The 18333-nt window shown below is 34.8% G+C and overlaps 1 pseudogene; it reads left to right on the top strand.

The window, feature by feature from the left end:
• The first annotated feature begins 595 nt into the window (after window positions 1–595).
• The window catches only part of LOC149243654 (taxadien-5-alpha-ol O-acetyltransferase-like), a 34478-nt pseudogene continuing 16740 nt past the window's right edge, over window positions 596–18333 (top strand).

Below are 18333 nucleotides of genomic sequence, written 5' to 3'. Positions count from 1 at the left end.
AATAAGAATAAGAACATATTACATTTCACTACATATTTCTTTTCACCCACTTCCTTTTTGCTTCTATCCCTAAGAAAAATAGATTTCATTACAATACCGTGAGGGGAAGACCATGGCATACAAATACCATAGATGCAGAAAATCTACTAATCTATGATTCGAGACCAATTCAATGCAATCACAACTTGTATATCACAAGATTGAACACTGGATTAACAGATGGATGAACAAAACGTTTCGCTCGCTGTTAATACGCTTTAAAAAACATGTGTACCCTACTTTGGGAGCAAATTGAAAGAAAGATTGCAGATGTTTTGACCTTTTTTTTTGCAAGTGTCATCCTTGAGCAAATTCAGAAATTTTGACTTTTGTGTGCAAGTGTCATCCTCCTTTCTAGGTTCCAAGAACCAAAAAAATTTTATGCAGTGCGACAAAAACGACTTCTAACCAAGGCACCCCGCAAGTCCACACAATTCCCTAATAATCAAGAAATTCCGCCTATTTAATCCGACCATCATCATTCCTTCATGCACACTGTAGAGTAGGACTTTTGAAGAAGAACTTAAAGTAAGAAGTCGAACATTAGGATTGATCAATGGGGAGCCTTGACATTGAGGAATATTGCTCCCAAGTTCAGGTGCCTGTAAAAGTAGTAAGGTCTGCCATGGTAGAACCTTTCCGGCCTTCTCCCAAAAGCATCCTCTACCTTTCCAATCTCGACGACCATCTCTTCATGAGAATAAGATTTGATGCATTGCTGGTTTACACTAACGGTCCTCCTAAAGCCCAAAATCCTGTGAAAATCATTCGGATGCACTGTCAGAAGCATTGAATTACTATTACCCACTAGCAGGCCGGGTAAAGAAAACCCAAGATGGCCGAAAGCTCCAAGTAGAATGCACGGAAGATGGTGCCCTTTTCGTTGAAGCCGCCATGGACACCAGTCTTTCAAAGTTGGGTATATTGGAAGAACCGAAATTGTCATTTGACCCTGTGCTCCATCAGGTTGCTGAGTTCGAGGAAGCCCCCCTAGTCATATTTCAGGTAAACTTTATTCCTCATACTCTTGGTCCTCCCTCTGTCATTAATCGTAAGATTTTAATGGATTGGCTGACTTTTATTTTGAAACTAATAGGTAATAAGATTCAACTGTGGGGGCCTTGTTGTTGGTGTGAGTTTCAACCATAGTGTGTGTGACGGGCGAGGGGCAGCGCAGTTTCTAAAGGGAGTTGGCGAGATTGCTAGAGGAAAGGCGAAGCTTTCCATTGAACCAGTATGGCAGAGAGAAGTTCTCAAACCCCACCAGCCTCCTATAGTCCATTTTCAGCATGACTAGTTCGTCGAAAGTGGATTTCTCCTCAACCCTAATTCTGCCATAGATCTGGCTACTGTGAAAACTAACGATCTGGTGAACTCCTCGTTTTTCTTCAGCTCCGATGCTTTACAAAGGATAAAACAACCCATAGCAGAAGAGCTGAAGGAAAATTGTAGCACATTCGAGGTTTTAACCGCGTTGGCATGGCGGGCTAAAATAACTGCTCTGCGAGTTCCTGGTGATCGCGAAGTCAGACTCATTTTCGTGGTTGACGTGAGGAGGGTGTTGAAGCCCCCTCTTGCAGAGGGATACTATGGCCAATGCTCTGGGTATTGGATGTGTACGCAATAGTACAGCACAAGAGTTTGTCACTGGATCCATTGCACATATTTACGCCGATAGGGTTCCTATGGGAATTGGTTACTTTATTTTTTTTTTCAATTATTTTTTTGATGTGATGGTCTCAATTGAAAGATGTTGGTATATTCTGGTAGTCCTCACTAAATCAATGAATGAAATTTACAATAATAACTTTTTTGGATATGATTAAACCATATTTGAATTAAAATTTATAAACCTTCATTAAAAATTTACGAAGCCATTGATTAAGACCAAATGGAAAGATTAAAAATTGTTGTGAAACTTACTAATCACCATCACCATTAGTTTCAATTACCTTAGCAACACCAACAATTTCAATTCTGCGTAGATATCACTTACTGTTTCAATTAGCCTATACTAAACTTAGCGAGAGGGATGTAAGACATTGACTTCACTTACAGTGTCAATTTCATAGAGCCATCACTTACCCTTTCAATTGGCCTCCTCCATGCAGATGTTTCAATTGGCCTCTTCCATGCAGATAACCACACATTAGATGAAGCTTCACTAGAAGGATGTAACATAGTGTATGTCATGAAAATGTAAGATAGTGTATGTTGAGAACTATGAGTGTAATGCAAATTGATACAGTTGCAAAGATTTGAGGAATGAACTCATAATGCCCTCAAAGCCATGTGAAGAACTCTTGTTAATGATGTTAAAGTGTAGCGTCTAGTATATAGAGCATTGATAATTTGCTGTAGTGATCATATGTATGTAATTAATTATTCAAATTTTTTTTATGTTTTTAAATCATTTTGTTGTTGCAAAATCAAAGTGTTGCAACTTAGATAAAGCATTGATCAAATCTGACATGGGTTAAGTGGGTGAGATTTCCATTGTCTTGCTTGTAGTCAAGGGTTCCCAATAAATATTGAAGGATTTTAAAAATGCATGTGCAAATGTGTGGATGTTTCATTATTTAGTTTTGTTTTGTTTATTTATTTATTTATGTTATGTTTCATGTGTTCTATAGGGTGTTTATTGATGAAGGCTTTGTGGGGAATTTGAAAATAGATTTATTTATTTTATTTATTTTTAAATGGTATTGAATATTATATTTCTTTTTTAAATGTGGTAAGAGTTGACAATTTAGCAACTCACTATAATGTTTGATTTTTTTTATTAAATTTAATATTTGTATCATATAAATTTTTGTTATAATTCTCTATAAATGTAAAATAAGTTTGTGAACTATAAATTTCACAATTATAATTTTTTGTGTGTGTTTTGGAATCTTATTAGTTGTCATTTGTTATTTTCTTTGAATTTGAATTTAGAATTTATCCATTCTTGGTCTACTACATAATTTTGGTTTTACGACTATTTCTTAGTAAATCTATTTTTGTAATAAAAAAATTTTGCTTATATAATTAGTGTTGGTTTGTAAATTTACAATGCTAAATAAATCTGTTTTATCTCAAAACATATTAATTTTAATTCATATAGAATTTATTTTATAAATTGTTTAAATGTTTTTTTATGAATTAAGATTTTAAACACATGAGTTTCCATTGATCTATTTATTTATCGAGATATCATAGTAGTATTGAATGTTAATGAATAAATATTTTAAAATTATATTAAACTACTTTTATAGTTTATATTGTAATTTTTCTTATTTTAAATAATTACTATATATAAATATAATTATTTTATATAATCCACATTTTCCATTCATCTATTTATATATAATAGTAGTATTGAATTCTAATAGATATCATAGAAGTATTGAATGTTAATAGATAAATGTTTTAAAGTTATTTTCAAACTAATTTTATAAATTATATGATCTATTTTTTATTTCAAATAATTATCCCATAATCCACTTTACAATAATATAGGGTATCTTAAAAACATAAGGTTATAATGAAACCCCTCAATAATATAATTATTGCTTTATCTCCAAGTATAAAAACCACTATTAACATCAACATTAAAACCTAAACTTGCTATTAATACCTAAACTTTAACATTTTTTTGTTAAAATGTTATTAATTTTAATATTAGTTTTAGGTTGATTAAGGTTTTAAGAGATGTTTTTAGGTTTTCCCATTACATTTTAAGTTTATTTTATTTTAATATTTATAATAATATTAAATTTTATGTTAAATTTTAAACATTATATTTCATATTTAATATTATTAAGTTTATATTAAAGTTGATGTAAATTTTAATAATAACATTAAAATTTATATGAAGTTTAACTTTAATATATATTAGGTTTTATAGGTTTAATGTTTATATTGAACTAATCATTAATAATATCATTATGGTAATATTTTAATATTAAATTTTGTTATTCTTAATATTAATATTAATATTAATATCATTATCAATTATTATATCATATTAATATTAATTATTAAAAGTATTCTAGAATTAAAAAAAAAATTGGTATGTATTGGAATTTTAGTAGTTGGTATTTCATTTTTTTTAATTGGAATTTTTGAATTTACCAATTGTTAGTCTTAAAGGCCACTCTATTAAATAATATTGGTTTTACCACTATTTTCTAATAAAATTATTTTTTTAATTAAAGAACTTTATTTGTATAATTAGTGTTGGATTATAAATTTACATTAATTAATCATGTGGTTAACATGGTTTTAAAACCAATTTTAAAATGGTGATAATAGTTTTACCTTTTACCAATATTAATATGGTTTTGATTTCTTTGGAATGAAAAGAAAAGACTTACCATATTCATTTAACCAATATTAACATAGTTTTGATTTCTCACAAATGAGCAAAAAGTTATGATAGTAGTTTTACCTTTGAAGATATAATATTGTTTAACTTTTAATAGTGGTTTTAAGTTATAATATATAACTTAGGTAGGTTTCATTTGAAAATTCATTATAGGTTATAATATATAATATAAATTTGCCTTTTAAGCTATTTGAATTTGAATTTTAATATTAATATTAATAATAATAAAAAAAAAAATTAAGCTTGGTAGGACTACATCTTCATCATGTCTCATATATCACCTCAATCCGGGCACGAAATTGAACCAATGACTTCACATCAAGGAGTGCCTTCATAGAGCATCTTATTACCATCTATCCAAGAACTGTGGACAAAATTAATATTAATATTGATTAATATGAATACCAACATTAATATTACTTTTAATATTATTAATATTTATAAATGTTAATTTTAATATTAGTTATTAATATTTATAATTATTAATTATTAATATTCAGAAAATTTAATCTATAATATTAAAATTATTAAAGGCGAAGGAGCTCCTCATCAAGCGCGCTGAATAGGGTTTCAGAGCTAGTTACCATGAAGGGGCGAGGAGGGGGGGGTTCCACTCCCTCCTATAGTCATGTTGTTTCTAACCGCTTCAAGAAGCCAATCGAGGAAAGAATGGAGAGTATTAACACTAAGAAACAGGGTAACATCAGATCTCAGGAATAGGAAGGGAATCGCGAGGAAGGCAGAAGAGAAAAGAGAATGGGAGGAGGCAGTGAGAGAGCGCAGCATAAGAAAATGACAAGAATCTGCAAACCTAGGTCAACCATCAGACCCCGGGTTGTTTTAAGTGACTCAGCGCTTTAATTGCATAGAGATCACATGGTGACTTATGCACGAATATGCAAATTTATGGGGATATGGCCAACAGAGAAGGCTTTGTATGATTGGATAAAGAACCTCTAGAACCCTAAGGGAGAAATAAATCTTCACCTTGGGTCGAAGGGTTTCTTCATAATAGTGTTCACAAACCTAGAGGACAAAGACAAAGTATTCGAAGGGGGACCATATTTTTACACAGCTGTAAGTCTCTATGTGTGACCATGGGTGATGAATTTTGTCCCGAAATGAGAGATATTCACATCAATGCCAGTATGGATAAGACTCTACTCCTTACCTTTAGATTATTGGCTGCCACAATCCTTAAAATCCACACGCAATAAACTAGGTCATTTTTTTTAAATATCAAATGCAACTCTGCGAGGGAAATACAGCTCCTTTGCCCGAATATGCATAGAAATGGACCTATGTGGAGCACTTTAGGAAGAAATCATTCTAGAAGTTTATGATGAAGAATGGGTGCAGGCGGTGGACTATGAACATGTCCCATTCAGATGCCACAAATGTCATGAACACGGGCACCTCTTCAGAGACTGCCCATTGAACAAGATGGAGAACAATATTAAAACCAACACAGGAAAAGATACTGAAGGCTTTACCAAGGTGGGAGGCAGAGGGAAAGGAGGGAAAAAGAACCAAAATAAAATCAGTGAGGAGCAGCAACCAAGTTATAACAGCTTCAAAATATTAGAAGAAGAAGATGGGAACAATGGGACGAACCAGGTAATGGAGGATAGTCCTACAGAAAAGGGAAAAGATGATAGCATGGAGGATACACTTGAAAATAATAAACTAAAGGAGGATCTACCTAGCACTATGGAACTTGACAGGGACCATGAGATGACCCCGAGTGAGGTTGGAATGGAGGACCATGAGCTGCAGGAACTTCTTGAAAGGGAGAATCTTGATTTAGAAAAGTTCCTGGAGCAGGGAACCACCAAAGGGGTTGATTCCCTACCACAAGAGGAGTATGATAGAGTACAACAACTCTTCCTTTGGAGATCTCAAGCAAAGGGCTCTGGAGTCAAAAGAAACCATGATAGCTAGGAAAAGAGAGGGGTTCAAACTATGGAGGCAACATTGGTATACAATCCTAAGAATCTAGGCAGGAAAAGAGGGAGAAAAAGACAGAATGAGCTGCTGATAGAGTGTGGGAAACTCATGATCAACTCAGGTAAGATGAAATATCTTACCAATTACTCTTTTACAAACCTTTCTTAATGAAGCTCACCACATGGAATATTAGGGGACTAGGAAGTAAAAGGAAACAAAGAAATCTTAGCAATAGAATAAAAGAAGAAAAACCAGATATGATGTTTATCTAGGAAACAAAATGTTCAATAGATAAAATAAGAGAAATACACAACAAATGGCTCATCAAGTATGAATATCTAGAAGTTAAAGTAGACAACACAACAGGAGGAATTCTTACACTTTGGAACCCCTAGAAGCTTGGAATCCTAGATGTTGAAGCATCCAGAAACTACCTATTGATGGTAATCCAACCTTTGGGTGACAAGGAAGTCTATTTGTTCAAAAATGTCTATGGTCCTCAAAAACTTGAAGACAAGATCAAGCTTCTCATCTCTCTGGAGGAGCTAACAGAAAGATATCCTGATATGCCTTGGATTTTGGGAGGGGACTTCAATATGATCAGATCTCTTATGGAAAAAAAAGGTGGGACCAGAACACTAGGTAGAGACTCCATAGCCTTTCAGAACTTCCTAAATGACATGAGGCTAGTGGATACAGAGACAAAAAATGGCACCTTTACTTAGAATAATAAAAGGGGAGGGGCTTCTCAAGTTGCCTCTAAGCTTGATATATTCATAATCTCTGAGGAGCTCATTCTGAAAGGCCTTGACTTGTCTGCTTTAATCCTCCCTTTTGGAGGCTCAGATCACTAGCCCGTCCAACTAGAAGCTTCTTGTATAGGCACTCCAAGAAATAGACCTTTCAGGTTTGAGAATATTTGGCTCATCGACCTTGACTTCATCAACAATATTGAAAAATGGTGGACATAAGACATGCCTATTCAGGGAACTAATATGTTCCTTCTACACTAGAGATTGAAACACATCAAACTCAGGCTAAAAGATTGGAACAAAAATGAGTTTGGCAATATCTTTAAAGCCAAAAAAGAAGTTGAACAGAAACTACAGGGAATTAACCAGGTCCTCATCTTAGATGGTTTTACCGAGGAAAGGAAAATACAAGCTGACTCTCTCCAATACGAATGAGAGGAAAAATGCAAGCTTCTGGAGACAAAAATCAAGAGTGCAATGATTAAAAGAAGGAGAAAGAAACACAAAGTTTTTTCAGAAGTCAACCATGGAACACAGGTCTCATGACAGGATTTCAAAACTCAAAGATACTCAAGGAAAACAGCCCAGCACCCACAAAGAAATAGAATTTGATCTGGTACAACATTTCCAAAGCATAGCAGAGGAGCCCCTCATAGATAGATCACAATTTATCAATAACTTCACAAAGCGCATTCCTAGGTTGGTAACTAGAGAAGACAATTACAATCTTAAGAGGCCAGTGACTAAAGAGGAGGTCGGCGAAGTCATCAAAGAGATGCAAAATGGGAAATCTCCAGGCCTATATGGGTTCAATGTAGACTTATTTAAACCATGTTGGGAAACAATCAAACATGATATCCTTGATGTAGTGGATGACTCGAGGAGGAACAAAACTATTTTGAGGGTGCTCAATGCCTCTTTCATAATTTTGATTCCAAAGCAGGAAAAAGCTATGACACCTAATATATTTAGACCCATAGCTTTATGCAATGTGGTGTACAAGATTATATCCAAAGTAATTGCAAACAGGCTCAAACCCCTTCTACCAACTCTTGTGTCGGAGGAACAAAGCAGATATGTGGAAGGAAGGCAAATTCTAAACAACATCATCCAAGATCACGAGGTGGTACATTCACTCAAGAGCAATAAGAAATTAGATATGAACATCCAACTTGACCTACCAAAAGCTTATGATAAGCTAAGTTGGGCTTATATCAAGGAAGTACTAAAAGCATATGGCTTTGACCACAACTGGACAAGATGGGTAATGGCCCTTGTTACCACAGCTAGTTTTTCAATTGTGCTTAATGGCTCACCATCAAGAACTTTTAGGCCTTCGAGAGGCCTCAAACAAGGTGATCTGCTCTCCCCCTTCCTCTTTATTCTCATGATGGAAGGTTTAGACTATGCGATCAAATCAGCCAAAGTAGAAGGAAAAATCTAGGGTCTTAAACTCACCACAAATGGGGATGCCTTGATTCACCAACAATTTGTGGATGACACTATGCTGCAGGGTACACCCATGGTCAAGGAAGCCAAAGCCTTCAAGAAAATATTGAACCACTTTGCTATGGCTGCTGGGACAGAGGTAAGTCTTACCAAGACAAATATTTTCTTTTTTAATACTGACATTGCTATTCAGAGAAACCTCACTAGAATTATGGGCTTTCAAAGAGATTAGCTACCCTCCAAATATTTTTGTATTTCCCTAATGGACAAACCTTTGAGTAAGGCTGTTTGGGAGTCATTCACTAAGAAACTCCATGACAAAGTCAGAAAATGGACAAGCAGGTCTTTGAATCTAGTAGGTTGGCTAGTGCTAAATAAAGTTGTCCTACAAACTGTTCCCATCTTCATGTTTTCAGCCCTTCTTGTTCCTAAAGGAGTTGTGCAACAGATCAAAAATGTCCAAAGAGACTTTCTTTGTGGCAAAGGGGAAGAGAAAAAGAAATGGTCTTTGGTTGCATGGGATAAGGTCTGTAAACCTAAGACACATGAATTTTTATGACTTCATTACCCTGAAACCCTAAGCAGAGTTTTTGGGGAAAAATTGTGGTCGAGATGGCTGAAGGAAACGATATCCCCATGGGCCAAGATTTGGAAACAAAATTATGCAAATAGTTGGAAATAAATGGATCTCATTCGAATGTCTGGGCTCATCAAAGGCTTCCACATTTGGAACAAACCATGGGAGAATAGAGCCATTATTTAGAAACACAGTTTCCGAGAGATCAGAGATGGAAACCTAGCTTGGTTTTGGGAAGAGAACTGGCAACAGGAACCTATTCTCTTAAGAGAAGAACTAGCCTATCTCAAGAATGACACTGACAATAAAGGTCTACTTAGGGTAAGTGACTTCTGGGATCAGGCTAGGAATAAGGGAAAATGGAGAACATGGAAGGACCCGGTTTATAGTGAAGAGATCACTCTGAAGGCTCAGGCAGAAGCTCTTGTAGTGATCTTGGAACAAAGAAATATTTTGACATCAACATCGTCAAACCAATTGAGATGCGGCAGAAGCAACGAAGGCAACTTCAACCTTAAATAAGCCAAGAGATTGACCCTAGGGCTTGACTTTCCAAACCCTGATAAGGTATGGAAGGACCTATGCTAGAACTTGTACTTGATGGAAATCAAAATGTTCATGTGGTTGGTGCAACATAAGAAAATTCTAACTTGGGGTAACCTTTAGAGAAGAGTTGTAGCAGGCCCATCTAGATGCCAGTTATGTGAATTACAGGAAGAAACAATGGAACACCTACTCAATCTCTACCCTTTCACCTCCACCTTGTGGAACTGGGTGGCTTCAATCTTTAGACAAACGGATAGGGACATTTTCAGCATCACTGGCACTTTGAAGAACTAGAGGAGAAACTTCTCTAACTATGAAATAACCAACAAAGCAGATGAGCAGGGATACATAAAAATCATCTTTCATAGTTATTTGGGGAAGCCACTAATAATATGGCAGAACTCATGGCCCTAAAGCTAACTCTAAATTGATTATCAATTCGGTCAAGAAAATATGCAATGGCACAGCACCAGAAAGGGTGTCGAAACACTGGCAGTTATTGTAGGTATATCAATGTATCCAATCCCACCTGAAAACACTGAGAACCCTCAATTTTGTTCATGTTCGCAGAACCGCTAACAGGCTAGCGGATCAGGTGGCGAATGAAGGGGTACTCTATTCAAAAAGTAATAGAATATATAACTCGATGTCGACTCCCCCAGGAAAATTGCACGAAGACTGTCAGAAACAGGCTAACATAGACCAGGAGTACTTTCAAAGCTTGAGAAATAAGCAAAGCAAGGACTAACGAAAACTGAAGAAAGAGGATCATTCACAAGGAAGAAGCAGAAGGTAAACATCGGGCAGGTTGGAAGGTTCCTGACCAAATATGGCTTGGATCTCTATCATCCTATGGATTTCAGGCCAGTTAATACGTGTAGGTCAAATTTACAATCATACCCGAAAAAATATAGATCGATGACCTATTATTTCTTTGGGTCCAAAAGAGATGTTAAAGGGTTGGCTATTTACCAAGTTCGCTACCATCCTAAGTATTTCAGGCGTAAATCTACTTGTTCTTTAATTTTCAAAACAAACCTGAAATTTTATAGTGAGGGGGCTTATTTAGTTTTCGGATCCGTAAGAGGTTAAAAAGGGGGCTTTTTGTCATGATCCCTTTGGTTCTCCTCCATCCTATGGATTTCGAGCGGAGAAACTGCACGACTCTTAATTCCTCATTCGAACCCGAAAAAGTTTAGAAAGGTGGCCTAAGGTCCTCTTCGGATCCGCAAGAAGAGTTAATGTGAGGGATAGGTGTCAGCGTGAAATTAACGCGTGACCATTGGATATTGGAAGGTTGGATCGCACAGTCTTCGGGATAACAAGTTAAATAAATTTTATGGTTGGTATTTTGTTGAAGTTTTGTGGGCCATCGGATCTGTGGGCCTGTCCTCAAAGGCGTTTAGTTTTCTATTTTGATGCACGACAGTTCGACTAATAGGCTCCTCTGTAGTCTTGTTCGGGCTTTTCTTGGTTTTTGAAGTTTGTTTCAGTTTTTTGTCAACCCGACTGCTATTGAATTTTCACAGAGCAGGTGCAGCGTTATGTACATTATGTATTTTACTAGTTTAATAGAAGGTCCCACTCTTACTTGAGCAAAAAAAAATATATATTAAAATTATTAATGACATTAACATTATTATTATAAATAATATCATCAACATTTAATATTAAAAATAATATTAAATTTTTTTAATTTACAATCTTCTCTGTTACTCTTATTTTAATTTATTGATATTATTGATATTATATTAATTAATTAATTAATTAATTAATATAATATACCATTAACATTAGTAACATTAAATATTAATAAAATTTTAATATTATTTATAAATGTTTGATATTAGGCTTTTGTAATCCAAATTGTGAATGAGAGTGCCTTTCAGATTAATTACATTATTAGGATTTGGTCGACATTTTGAACCAACTAATGTGGATGAACCACATTAATTGGTTCGAAATGTCGACCAAATCCTAATATGTGATTAATCTGAAAGGTACTCTCATTTATTTATAAATATTAACTTTAATATTAATTATTCATATTAATATTAATTGATATGAATATTAATATTAATATTATTAATATTTATAAATATTTATTTTAACATTAATTATTAATATTAATAACATTAAATAATATTATCATGGTCAACCATGGTCATTCATGGTCAACCATGGTCCAATGCTGCATTGTGACAAAGATTGTCTCTATATGAAAATCAAACATGGTCCAATGTCGCATTGTGACAAATATTGTCTTAATATGAAAATCAATCCTGGTCAACCATGGTCCAACATCGCATTGTGACAAAGATTATGTGCATATGAAAATCAACCATGGTCAACGATGGACAACCATGTTTATTTTAGGGTTTATAATATTTATTCAAACATCACATTGTCACATAGATTGTATATAAACATCAATTATGGTCAACCATGGTCAATTTTAAAATCGACCATCGTGAATCATGGTCAACCATGGTCCAACATCACATTCTGAAAGAACTGTCTCAACATGAAAATCAACCATGGTCAACCATGTTTCAATGTCGCATTTTGAAAAACATTGTGTCAATGTGAAAATCAACCATGGTCAGTCATTGTCAACTATGGTCAACCATGGTCAATAATCATGTTCACATTGTGACGAAGATTGTATCTTTGTCGAACGTCACATTGTGACATATATTGTCTCAATATGATAATCAACCATGTTCAATCATCGCCAACCATGGCCATTCATGGTCAAACATGGTCCAACATCACATTATAAGAAATATTGTCTCAACCATCTTCAATCATGGTTTACCATGGTCAAATGTCACATTGTGACAAATATTGTCTCAAATGAAAATCAATCATGGTCAATTGTGGTCAACCATGGTCAATATGAAAATCAACCATGGTCCAATGTCCCATTGTGAAAAATATGTTTCAATGTGAAAATCAACCATTCTTAATCATGGTCAACCATGGTCAATAATCATGGTCACATTGTGATGAAGATGGTCTCTTAGTCCAATGTCACATTATGAAAACCATGGTCAAACATGGTACAGTGTCACATTGGGACAAAGATTGGCTCAATATGAAAATCAACCATGGTCATCCATGGTCCAACATCACATTGCGACAATTATTTTCTCAATATGAAAATCAATCATGTCCAATCATGGTCCAACAACCCATTGACAAAGATTATGTCAATATGAAAATCAACCATTGTCAACGATAGTCAGCCATGTTTATTTTAGGGTTTCTAATATTAATCTTAGGGTTTATATACCTTGGGTTTATGATATTAAACCCTTGGTTTTAATATTATTCCCTTGGGTTATAATCCCTTGGGTTTTTAATATTAATCCATTGTATTTATTAGTCCCTTAGGTTTATAATATTAATCCTTTCGATTTATTAATCTAAGGGTGCATATTCCTAAGGTATAATATTATTAATATGGTTTATAATATTAATTCTAAGGTTCAATATAAATTCCTTGGGTTTATAATCATGGTCAGCCATGGTCGACCATGTTTCAATGTTACATTGTGACAAAGATTGTCTCAATATGAAATCAACTGTGTTAAACCATTGTCAATCATCATCAACCATGGTCATTCATGGTGAAACATGGTCCAATGTCACATTATAATAAATATTATGCCAATATGAAAATAAACCATGGTCAACCATCCTCAATTAAGGTCAACCATGGTCAAATGTCGAATTGTGACAAATATTCTCTCAAAATCATGCTCAATCATGGCCAACCATGGTCAACCATGGTCAATCATGTTCAATGATGGTCCAACGTCACACTGACAGAAATATTGTCTCAATATGAAAATCACCATCGTCAACCACCGTCAACCATGGTCAACCAATATCAACCATGGTCTAGCGTCCCTTGGGTTTATTAATCTGAGGGTCCATATTCCTAGGGTATAATATTATTTATAGGGTTTATAATATTAATCATAGGGTTTATATCCCTAGGGCTTAATATTAAGCCCAAAGTTTACAATATGAATCCCTTGGATTTATTAATTTTAGGGTTTCTATTTATAGGGTTTAATATTAATCTTAGGGTTTAATGTTATTCCGTTGAGTTTATTCCTTGGATTTATAGCGTTAATCTCTTGTTTTTATAATATTAATCCTAAAGTTTATTATATTAATCTTAGCGTTTATATTCCTAGGGTTTAATATTAATCGTTGGGTCTAATGGTATTCCCTTCGGTCTATAATCCATCAGGTTTTTAATATTAGTCCAATGATTTTATTAATCCCTTTGGTTTATAATATTGATCCTAGGGTTTTAATATTAATCATAGGGTTTGTATTCCTAGGGTTTTATATTAAACCTATGGTTTATAACATTAATCTTAGGGTTTAATATTAATCCTGCTGGAATTTAGTTAAACAGGGCATTCTGAGCGTGGTGGAAGACTCAAGGAAGGATAAAACTATCCTGAAGGTGCTTAACACCACCTTTAAAGCCCTGATCCCTAAACAGGATGTAGCCCTAACTCCTGACAGGTTCAGACCCATTGCCTTGTGCAATGTTGTCTACAAAATTATCTCCAAAGTGGTTGCCAATAGACTCAAACCCCTTCTTCCTACCCTGGTGGCAGTGGAACAGTCAGGATACGTGGAAGGCAGACAAATCCTCGACAACATTATTCAAGCTTATGAGGTGGTTCACTCTTTGACTAACAATAAGAGAGCTGGTATGATCATGCAACTGGACATAGCCAAAGCCCATGGCAAGCTAAACTGGACTTATATTAGGAAAATTCTTGCTCCTTTTGGGTTTGATCATAACTAGATCAAATGGGTAATGGCCCTAGTCACTTCACCCATCTTTTCAATTCTGGTTAATGGTTCACCCTCGGAGACTTTCACTCCTTCAAGAGGCTTAAGGCAAGGAGATCCACTCTCTCCTTTTCTTTTCATAATCATGATGGAAGGGCTAGGGAGGATGATCAGACAAGCCAAGGTAGTGGGTTCAGTCAAAGGTCTCCAACTATCTGAAGAGGGGCATCCTTTAACACATCAACAATTTTTTGACGATACTATGCTTCAAGGGATCCCCACAGACAAGGAAGCTCTTGCCTACAAGCAAATCCTGAAAGACTTTGCCATGGCTTCAGGTTTGGAGGTAAATCTCTCTAAATCAAAAAAATTTTCTTTAATACTCACATTGCTATTCAAAGAAACATTGCCAAAATTATGGGCTTCCAAAGGGAGATCCTCCCCTCGAAGTATTTAGGAGTTCCTCTCACCGCCAAACCCTTACACAAGAGCATATGGGAACCAGTCATTAACAAATTGCAAGACAAGGTAAAGAAATGGGTCTACAGATCCCTAAATTTGGCTGGTAGGTTAGTGCTAACCAAAGCTATCGTACAATCCATTCCTGCCTTTATGTTATCTGTCCTTCCAGCTCCTCGAAGTGTACTACATCAGCTCAGATCCATCCAAAGAGACTTCCTCTGGGGCAAGGGGGAGGAACGTAAGAAATGGGCCGTGGTAGCTTGGGATACGATATCCAAACCTAAGAGATTTGGTGGGCTACACTTGGATGACCCTGACTTACTCAGCAAGGTTCTAGGTGCCAAATTATGGTGGTGTTGGGTTAAAGAGCCAAAGATTCAGTGGGCAGCCATTTGGAGAGAAAAATACGCTAGCACCTGGCATATCCATGATCTAATAAGAATGTCAGGTCATAGAAAGGGCTTGCACATTTGGAACAAAGATTGGGATAACCAGGGTTTGGTCCAAGGGAACAACTTCTGGGAAATCAAAGAAGGCAATCTCAACATGTTTTGGGAGGACAGATGGCAACAAGAATATATATTATTAAACGAAGACCTAAGGGATCTCAAGGAAATCACGGATAGCAAGAGACTTTCTAAGGTAAAAGACTTTTGGGAGCAAACCAATAACAATGATAAATGGAGAATCTAGAACAATCTTGATTTTCGGGATAATAGTACCCTGAAGGCTAAAGCAGAAACTCTTAAGGAAAAGTTAGATCAGAGGAAGATTCTGAAAGCTGAAGGCCATGATCAACTAAGATGGGGCAACAATAATGAGGGGGTTTTTAACCTCAAGGAAGCAAAGCTCATTCTCCTTGACCTTAATTCTCAACCTCCAGACAAAACCTTGCTTAACCTATGGAGACACCAGGGCTCAATGAAGATTAAACTTTTCATGTGGCTTGTTCAGCACAGGAAAATTCTGACCTGGGACAATATAAGGAAGAGGGGCATTTTGGGACCTTCCAGATGCTAGCTTTGTGAGAGACATGAGGAAACCATGGAGCACCTTCTCAACAGCTGTATGTTCTCCTCTAGTCCGTGGGACTCTTTTGCCTGTATTTTCCATCAGACGGATAGGGACAAATATAGCATCTGCAACACCCTAACCAACTCGAGAAAATATTTTTCTGAAAATGAAGTTCTAGCCACAGCTTGGGCCCTCTTTCCAAGTTTCATTGTTTGGAATGTTTGGAGAGAGCAAAACAACCAAACCTTTAAAGATGTAAAGAGAACTTCCCAAGGCATTTTGGAGCTGATCTTAAAACAACTCAAGGAAACAGTTAGCACCATTGTGCGTAACCTCCCCAAGAACCAGCCTTCGGCTACCGACTTGAGAATTCTCTATGAACTACGCCTGCAAGGCATCTCTCCTCAGTGTCTGGATAGAAATATAACCTCCCTGAGGGATGCATAGGATTTCTAGCATCCTCCCCCAAAGGGTTATCTAAAATACAAGATAGATGGAGCTTCAAAAGGCAACCCGGGTACAGCTGGTTATGGAGGGGTACTTCGAGATGAGAATGGTAGTGTCCTCTTCATATTTCACTGTCATCTAGGATAGGCTACTAATAACTTGGCGGAATTGATGGCTATGGAACAATGTTTAGAGTTCCTAAGTCAAGATAACAAGCAAAATGTGATAGTGGAAGCTGATTCTGAACTTACTATCAATTCAATCAAGAAAATCAGTGGAGGTTCTAAGACAGAAAAAGTCCCAAAAAATTGGAGATTTATTCAGGGATTCCAATGGATTCAGCACCACCTTCAAAGCCTCCATATTGTTGGCTTTAAGCATGTCCGTAGGTCCGCGAAGAAATTAGCTGATTTGCTTGCTAACCAGGGTGTTATTAGCACAAAGATTAGAGTGGCATCAAATTGGCATGAGCTGCTGCAGAGCAGGTTAAAGGTGGTTGTTTAGGAACAGGCAGAAAATGATAAGTTGGAGTATAAAGACAAAGCCTAGAACCAGGGATAAAATTGACTCAACCTTTGCTTTCAACATCGGCTTGTGTCATCAGTTTCGTATAGGCGGTTCTGTGGTGTGGCGGATACCTAATCTGGTCGCTCACATTCCCAGGGTAAACGAGAGGAAGTTCTATGTTTATAGTGGAGAACGATTCGTGTCCCTCATCTAATCAGCGTTCCTGGATCAGGCAAAGGAGATCCTCAAGTGCAGACAGAGATATAAGAAGAGCTTCGGCATAAATCAAATATAGAAAGACCTTTGTCGACGCGTTTTGAACCAGCAAGTGTGGCTCATCGTTAGGACAAGTTGAAGAAACAGATCCAGCTTTGCATGTTAAATAGTCTGAGCAGGGCCTCCAACAGCTATCTAGATCAACGGCAAGCTTTGACTTAGGGACAGTAAAAAAGTCAAATTGATTATTTAAAGGAAGATAGTTAATGACCATACCTATATATAAATATATAATTATATAAATGAAATAATTTTAGAAGGGGATAACGTTAATAATTAGTTAAAAATGTATAATTTAATAATTAAAAAATTTAATTAAATGGGAATTAGTTAAATTGAAGACCTAACTTTTTTTTATAAATAAGGTAAATGTAAGATGATAGTTAAATAAAATAAATAATAAAAATAAGCAAATAAATAAATAATAATAATAATAATATATTCGTTAATAGATAAATAAATAAATAGATTAAAATCTATATAAAAATAAAAATAAAAATAATATATATAAATTAGTTACGAAAGAAATAATAAAATAAATAAATAATAAGAAAAATAAGAAAATAAAAAATGATAATAATACTAATATATATTCGTTAATAAATAAATAAATTATAAAATAAAAATAATAACAATATATAAAAATTAGTTACGAAAAAATAATAAAATAGATAATAATAATAATAATAGTAATACTATATATTCATTAATAGATAAAAAAATTAATTAATTAAAATATATAATAAAATATATATAAAAATAATAATAATATATATAAATTAGTTACGAAAAAAATAATAAAATAAATAAATAATAATAATAATAATAATAAGTAAATAAATATTTGTTATGACTATAAATACCAATATCAATAAGGGAAAAGGGAGCGACTCAAAAATAAAACTAAGCAAATAAATAAATAATAATAATAATAATATATATTCGTTAATAGATAAAAAAATTAATTAATTAAAATATATATAAAAATGTATATAAAAATAATATAAAATAAATAAATAAATAATAATAATAATCAATAAATAAATATTTGTTATGATTATAAATACCAATATCAATCAAGGAAAAAGGAGCGACACAAAATAAAAAGGAGAAGGACTGGAAAG

The sequence above is a fragment of the Pinus tabuliformis genome, chromosome 8 (genome assembly GCF_031772625.1).
Source record: "Pinus tabuliformis cultivar Carrire ecotype Pingquan chromosome 8, CPIR1, whole genome shotgun sequence".
In the NCBI taxonomy this organism is placed as follows: domain Eukaryota; kingdom Viridiplantae; phylum Streptophyta; class Pinopsida; order Pinales; family Pinaceae; genus Pinus; species Pinus tabuliformis.
This window is presented reverse-complemented; position numbering and strand designations above follow the sequence as displayed.